General features: G+C 37.7%; 1 pseudogene; it reads right to left on the bottom strand.

The window, feature by feature from the left end:
• On the bottom strand, window positions 1-1,647 carry LOC144998014 (putative CCR4-associated factor 1 homolog 11 pseudogene; annotated as a pseudogene).
• Between the last annotated feature and the right edge of the window lie 7,179 nt (window positions 1,648-8,826).

Below are 8,826 nucleotides of genomic sequence, written 5' to 3' on the forward strand. Positions count from 1 at the left end.
AAACGAAAATGGTATGATATCATCTTACTGTAACGAAGAACATTTCTTAAACCCTACAAACTAAACACCCGGCATACTTCTCCGGCTCACCTCTGCAACGATCTTAATGCTAAGTCAGAAAGGCTCTAATCCATAGATAACGCCACTATACTTCTCGACTTCACCACCGCAAAGATCCTTGATCTTCTGAAAGATGTTCCATGTCAGCAAGCTATTTTCCCCGGCGAGGTGAAACTTTCCGGCCGCCGGTTCCACCTTGAGCGTCTTAGCCACCTGCTCCAATCCACCATGAAGACCTTCGCAGTGCTTCATCAGATGCTTAACATCATACACATTAGGCCCAAAGAAGGTCTCCAAAAGAAGCAGAAATTGGGGCAAATCATCCGGCAAAGCTTTACCGGTGAGCATCTTCAACAAGTAGCCGAAATCATAAGCACTGTGAAACGCCACCGAGGTCACCACCTCGGGGTTACAGACCAACCCAGATGACATCAGTAGCTCAGCGAATTTCACGGAATCTATCCCGTAGTCACGATTCTTCTCAAAATCGACGCCTTTTCCTTTCAAGGATTCGATACACTCTGCGGTGTGTAGGTCACGCGCCGGATCAAAATCCTTCAAGTTGAATTCCCAGACATAAAGATTTCCGCTGTCCAGATGAGGGAGGTTCCCGTCGGCATCGGCGAGGGTGAGGCCTAACTGAATAGGTTTATAAGCCTCGACAGTCCTTTTCAGTTGGTCGTAGAGTTGGGAACTATTCTCGTGACGGAAGCTGCCGTCGTTATCGCCTTCTGAACGTAAAATGACGCCGGAAAACGCCGTCTCCCATGAAACGAAAAGGTAATCGTCGACGATAGATGAAATTATACCAAACTCGTGTTCAAGGTTATCGGCGTTCACAATTCTTGTGACAACCACTGGGGTAGATGATGAGAAGTCGTGGATCGACATTGGAATGGAAGTTTGAATGATCTCTGTATATGGATTTCGAAATGGGGCAATGCGTATTTGTATTCGCGCTGTTTGCATGCTCTTATAAGAGATTATGAACAACAGAAGAAAAGTGTGGTTTGGAAAGGAGGTTGCTGTGGGATCAAGATTAAAATATAATTTTTTTTTTTGGAAACGGCCAAATATATATATATACTATAATATTCATTCACACGGATATGTAATAGGTAATGAAACAGAGGAAGTATATTTTAAACAGCATATCACTCACACACACTCATAAATCACAACAATGCAGCGAATGAACAGTGTTGGCAAAGTGTGGGGGTGGAAGTGGGGCCCAGATAACGAAATGAATGACTATCTATGTAATTAAGTATGGTTCCTCTACTCTTAAGTTTCCTTTTTTGACTTTTCTCTGTTACATTGTTTTACCTTAACTTGAATTGGCCTTCATAGATATTCATTCTAACAAATTAATAAGATCACAATCTATCATAAATCTATAATCATTGACCAATGTCTTCACTTCTCCAAAAATTAATGTTAATTTATAGTAATCAAAAAGTAGTTATGAACTAATAAATAAAATATATCAAAACCATAACGTCACTAATTAATTACCTATTTTTAGCATATTTTAATTTTTTAACCCAAAAAAGATAAATACTTGTGATTTCATATGGCATCATTGGTCTGTAGTGTATTGCTTTTTTTTTTATAATTATATTATTCCAATATCTCAATGACAAATTTATGTCTTCATTCTTTTATTACTATTATTAAGGATTTTATATTTTAATTCATATAATTAATATTAAATAAATGATAAATATAATAATCAGTTTGTAGATTATATATTTAATACAACATATACTATGTGGCTGTTAAATCTTCAATTCGATCTTCATTTTTTTATTACAAACCTTTATTAAGCACCCATTTTTTTTGTAAGGTGGGGCGCATATTATAAGTCTATCTGTGTGATTCTATTATTTGATTTTACGAATGAGTTTTGTTAATTAAGATAGTTGGTAAAAAAAAATCTCCTACTACGCTAGCTTAGCCTTTGTTATATATTCACCCATCTATTTAAATATTTTTTAATCCAAAATTTTAAATTTATGTTTTCTATAATTGTTCAAAAATATTGTACAAGAAGAGAATCAAACAAAGTTTATCTATTCAACAAAATAAATAAGTTTTTACAGTTCGCCAAATTTTCTTCTAACCTTGAAAACTAATTTATTAAAATTATATCGAAAATAAAGGCTATTATATTGTGAAGACACTTTTCACAGTTGGCAAAACTTTCACTTAAATTTTTTTACAGTCATAGATATCATTGAGTATTTTTTATAGTTTTAAAAGTTTGGATTTTGAAGATACTTATAAGTTTAATTGCACGCTGTAAATTTTGGAAGCGGATACACAAATTTGGAGGATTTGTTTTTTTAGAAGAATATGATAATATAATTAAATTGTTTATACATATTAAGTAAGATTAATATGTTAGTAATAACAGTATTAATAATAAGTAAATATTGACTCTCCTTGTTCTAAAATATTGCTATATAAGCCTATTAAAACATACGTAGTTTTTATATTATATATGTAACTGCTAAAATATGATATACTATATTATATATTGTTTTAGCAGAAAAAAGATGTTAATGGATGATGTTTAATAATAAGCATACCCCACTGAAAAAATAGTTTATATATAATACGATATCATAATGCGTTTTATGCAATTTGAGGTTCTTTTTGGATTTTGGATTTTCGAATTTGTCCATATATTTATCGGTTTACTTTTTAAACATGTATGTTAAATTATTAATATATTAACAATAATAAATTAAGAAAAGGGTGATCATTATATAGTTTTTTTTTCGTATCCATAAATCTCTAAAAAGGAGTCATAAGTACATCCTTTTACTTAGAAGATTACTGTAGAAAACCGAAAGAAAAGAGGGATGTTAACAAGCTTACTTGTATCTTACCAATGTCGGCTGATTTTTGTCTACCAGGATTTGACAAACTTTAAAACGAAAAGCTGATTTAGACCCAAGAAACTGAAGATCTAGGTTTTCAAGGATGATGTATCCCTTCAATCGAACAGCTCTCATTATCATTGGCTTAATTCCTGCAAAACTTTTTCAAACAACCTGCTCTTTGAAGATTAGTTAAACAATTAGAATGTTAAACACGATCAAGATTATTCCAAGTTTCACAATTTAATTCTGAACAGCTCTCACAATCATGAATATGAACCCAGGAACAACTTAATGATTCAGAGAATGAGAAAAACACAATCTTTTCTAACCTTCGGGACTCAAATAATTCAGATCATTTTTTAAACTGTTCACAACTTAATCAGAAATTCACAGATCTATCCGATGTATAATCAAGAATACAAAAAACCCATCTGAATAATGTATCTATGAGATACCAATTGATCACAAAAGCATCAAAAACAATAATGTAAAACAGTTTCTCCATAATATCTATATATAGCATAACCCACGATTTAATTTGACCACACAATTAGAAATAATAGAATACAAAAACATAAGGGATAACATATTCAACACCACGAATTTACTTGGAATTTGGGATTCCGATCTATCCACAGGATTCACCTCTTTTCTTCCTTCTTCTGGATTGATCAACTACAGGCTGCAATGGAATGTAATTACAATTTGCTATACTTGATGATTATCTAAACGATAAGAAGAAATCCTCTTCTAAACAGGGTGTGAGCAATGAAGGACATCATGAAAAGATTCCAACAATTGCTAATATCAGCATGGAAAATAGATGATAATTACCTAGAAATATGTGTAAATGATTGAAGCTATCCTCGTTGGTTTGGTTTTGAGAAGTAGCAAAGTCCCAACTATCAATGCTTTGAGTTCTTCTAGGAAAGAGACCTTTTTGATGTTTTAATATCATTAAATGAAGACTTTGCTGTTGGAAAGTGGTACCATTTTTTATTTATTATTTTTTTATACAAAAATGCAAAAATAGTGTGTTAGTAAAAATTATGTTTGTATGATCCAAAAAAAATTTGGTGATGTATAGTGGTCTAATTTTGAATATATATTGTATGGTTTTGGTCTTTATAATTTTGACTAATATAGTCATAAAATTGTTTTTTAATATCCTTTTATCTATTTTATTAAGATTTCTTATTCTTTTAATTAAATAAACCAAAAATATCCCAAGACCCCACCTAAGTCATCATCCCCCATCTACACCCCTCTCCTTCTCTCGCTCTTCCTACTTTACTAGCTAGACCTAACCTCCATCGATGACCTTGCCACCAACAGCAACATCAGCTCCACCTTCCACCACCACTTTCTAAATTGAAAATTTTTGAGCCCCACTTCCCATAGTCGTAGCGGAGATCGGAGTTAGGGTTTGCACACATTTTTGTCAGATATGTTCGCCACAGTAGGACGGAGCAACGACGAAGTCTGAGAGGAATTCAACAATTGTAGTTGTCGTTGTCTGCCTTCTCCGTCGCCACCTGCATCACTTGCCTTCGTATGCGTTCTTCGTTTCCACCTCCGTCTGCCTTCAGTGGTTGTAACGATGATTTTCGTCATCCATAAACGATTGGAAAAAAAGCTTAAAATCGACATACACACATATGTAAATAAATCGCAAAAATTCTTGAAATCGACACACACTAAATTAGGAAAGATAGGAAACATCATTTGTGGTGATTTGGTTGGAATAGAGGCGGACACATATGGTGGTGATGTAGGTGTTTACCATTTTTGTTTTGCAAACTGTAGCACTGATATGTAAACTTTGGGTCTAACGTTGACTTTCACGGAACATGGCGGTAATCTCTGTCACAGTCTCGGTAGTCTGGAGAAGGTCCTGAAACTTCCTCGCTAACTGTTGAACCTCAATTATGGTTGCAAACTTAGCCATGCATCTCATAACAAAATCATCCCAAGACATTGTCTTAACTACCTCGCCTCCTAAAGCATAATCCACCTCCTCCCACCAATCTCAAGCTCTATCCTTCAGAAGACATGATGCAAATCCGACCTTTAACCCCTCGGGGCAGAAGCTAGTCAGGAAAGCGTTCCTGATGTCTGCCAACCACCATTTACTAGCAATAGGGTTCTTCATTCCAAATAACTCAAGATCCCCAAAGGCACGAAACGCTCGGAACATCATAGAGCATGCATCCACCATAGCTACCAACTCAGTGTGAAATGCACCTAGACGCTCATCTAAAATCTCCATGATATCCTCATTGATCATACCAAAGATCACTAGAGTCTGCTTCAAAATGTTGCAGGTAATCTCAGACGAAATGAATTCCTACATCTGATCCTCCAGGGGTCCCGCTCCAGAGCCCAAACCCGATCCCTCAACAGGACCTGAGTTACCTCGAGTGACCACCATAGTGAAAACAAAAGATAAAAACCATAAGAAAACACTCGAAGAATCTCATACCAAGCGGTTCCTTTAGTATCCTCGTTATTCCCTTTACTCGAGTACGAATCCTGTGCTTCCAGTAGTACAGGCTCAATACTATCTTCCACACATATTCGTACTTTTCTCAAGCGTCATCCATATTCACTTAACTGACTCCCCAATAACATACCTGCTAATGCTAACATGCTTCCTCGGTTCTCCTAGGATTTCTCATCTCACCACTCTCCGCCATCAGCTGCAGAAGAAACCCCTACTAACACCCTCTAACTACCTTACAAATATAATTACATGTCATGGATGCTAGATAATTCTTTGACACTAAGGTCTCACACTACAAGAGTTGGACTCAAACACGAGTTGCGCAAATGTGTAATGCTTGTTTCAGGTATTAATTACTTTTCAAAATTTTAGGGTTTTGGACTGGAACTAGACGAGTTGGGGATCTCCAACTCGTCGAGTAGAGATCATTTGTGGGACGCGGGATTTAGGATCTACTCGACTAGTTGGAAAGGCCCAACTCGGTGAGTAGGCGCTGTAAAGGAAAACCCTAATTTTTAGGGATTTGAACGCTATATAATCTCCTTCAAACCTTGAGGCTGACCTTCCCTCAGCCTCCAAACCCTAAGAACATCAGTGCAAAAGCCTAATCTCTACTTTCTCTCATATTGTGAGCTAGAGTGACTTTTGGAGCTTAAGAAGAAAAAGATACTGCGGAGAAGGAGAAGATCCAGCAAACAAAACACTCACTCTTGAGGTTGACCATCTTGTGAACTAGTGTAAGCACTTAAGACTCGATTTTTATCTTAGAGTATGGCTAGATCCTGAGTTTACTCTTCATTTCCTATCATTCTTGTTGATGCAGGCATGGGTTTCATAAAGTTTGCAACTTTATGATTCTCCAGGGTAAAATGGTCCCATAGTGGGCTAGATCTAGCTTTTGGTCAAGCATGGGTGCCATGCATGGGTTTTAGGGTATATTTCCCCTCTTTGGCGATTTTGACTTCAAGACATGCATTGGACGTACATGTCCATAAAGTCTCCATCTTTGGAATGTTTTGAGAATTATAACCTCTTCTGGAAATGATGGGATTCCAGATCCCTAGAGTCTTGAACCATATAGTTAAGCTTTTGAGCTTTCCAACCTTTGTTAAGGGCTTTAGAGCATTCGAATTGGTTCTAGAGGATAAAGTTGGAAACTTTATCCTTTTAGACACCTTTAGATTTCATATCTAAGCCCTAGAGTCCCTACAATCAATGTATCATCTAAATGTGCAAACAAGGGGAAAACTCAACGAGTTGCTATGACAACTCAACAAGTTGGATTGGGTTTCCCCGTATACTGGATATTGAGTGAACTCGACGAGTTGATGAGACAACTCGGCGAGTTAGCTAGGGTTTGTCCTGGTTTTCTGGACTCTGAAGGAACTCGACGAGTGGGGGTCAACATGAACTGTTGACCTTGATTGTTGACTTGCACTTTATCCAGGATTGACTAAGTTTGACCTAAAGGGAACCCATGGCTTTTCAGGTATAGACCATAGGGGATCCCATGGCGCTTGGATGTAAGACCATGTGGGGGAGCCCATGGATTTTTAGGTAAAGACCATGGGGGAGCCCATGACACTTGGATATCAGACCATGTGAGGGAGCCCATGGCTGTCTTGCTAAATACCATGGGGGAGCCCATGGCACTTAGGTGTAAGACCATGTGGGAGAGCCCATGGCATACTAGAGTAAGACGCTGGGAGGAGCCCACAGCATCCTTATATGTTTGTATACATGCCTTATGTGGTTTATGTAGATTTTGTAGCTAATATGGATTATGTGATTATGTGGATTGTGTGGGGTATGCTCTAATAAATCACTAAGCATTAGCTTACAATTTGTTGATTTGTTTCAGGTACATTTGAGTCTAAGGGCAAGGGCAAGGGTTGATGGCGCGACATGCACTATCCGACATTTGATTTGATGGGACACTGTGATATTTGAAATAAAATGTTGGTGTTATGAATTTTGAAAACAATTGTCATTGTTACTTTATATTCTATGGGAATGTTTTGGTTAATTAAAAATGAAAATTTATTTGAAAATTTAGGTCGTAACAACTTGGTATCAGAGCCTTGGTTTGAGGGATTCGGGCACTCTCTCGGATGTGTTAGGAATCAAACTAAGGAAATGGTAAAATTGTTTTCAAAAAATAAAAGTTAAAAAATTATTAAAATGGAAAAAGGGGAGAGTGCAATGCGCATGATCGACCAAGCCAAGTAAGTAGTTCCCCTATATGTTAGCCATGCTATACAGATATTTGAGTTATGATAACCGGATGAATCTTGCTATGTGTATGATTTAAAAATTGTATACGGTTAGGGTCTTATAGCCTCAGAATGATCGATTTGGTCTTATTTCCTGTTCCTTGTTTGGTTGTGGTCTTAGGGTCGAGTATGTTATTCAAAAGTCTATTTGATCCTGTTTTGTATATAAATTGCATGCACAAGGCAACCTGTTATGATTGTGTTTTGGTTTGATATGGGTGGAGAAAATCTTAGGATAGCCTAGGATTTGAGTTATGTGGTAGCCTGTGAGATATGATTTGTTCTGGAGTGAATTAGAGTTATCAGGTAAAGACGTGGGGAAGGTATAGGTAGGTGTGGAAGGTAGTATTAGAACCGTACTACTGAAAGCACCTGACATGTACCCAAACTAATGTTAGACCTAGAAACTCTAAGGAGAACCAGTGTGGGAAGATCCCTTTTTGGACAATTTGATCATTCTGTCTTGTAGTATTTCAGATCAGGATGGTGGTGACATGATTTGGAGCAGGGGATCAGGATCAAGATCAAGATCTGGATCTAGGTCAGGTGACACTACTAAGCCCATTGAAGAGAGGTTGCACGAGCGCATTGCAGCCGAGGTAACGAGGGGAATTCTTGATGCTAACCTAGTGATTTTGGGGATGGTCAAGGAAGGGATGATGGAGATTATGGAAGAGAGGGTCAGGGCATTTAGAGCCGGGATTTTTGCAGACCAGGTTAGGGACCGAACTCCCTCGTTCTGGGAGTTCAAGGCATGAGAACGCCAGAGTTATCTGGGGTCAGGGACCCCATACTTAGCCGATGTTGGGTGGCAGACATGGAGAATGCCCAACACACTAGTTCTTGCCTTGATGCGGAAAAGGTGGGATTTGCTTCATGTATGCTGAGGGACCGTGCCCGTGATTGGTGGGGAGAGGTGACCAGTCAGGTGGGGGCAGCTGGAGTGGCAGAGATGACTTGGGCAAAGTTTTTCAGGAGATTCTATTTAGAGTTTGCACCATCCGTTGAGGTGTAACAACTAGTGTGGGAGTTTCATGAGCTCTAGCAAACCATTAAGACTACGGTGGAGATCAACACCAAGTTTCGGGAACGAACATTGTTG

Source organism: Lactuca saligna, chromosome 1, assembly GCF_052625555.1.
Source record: "Lactuca saligna cultivar CGN05327 chromosome 1, ASM5262555v1, whole genome shotgun sequence".
Lineage (NCBI taxonomy): Eukaryota > Viridiplantae > Streptophyta > Magnoliopsida > Asterales > Asteraceae > Lactuca > Lactuca saligna.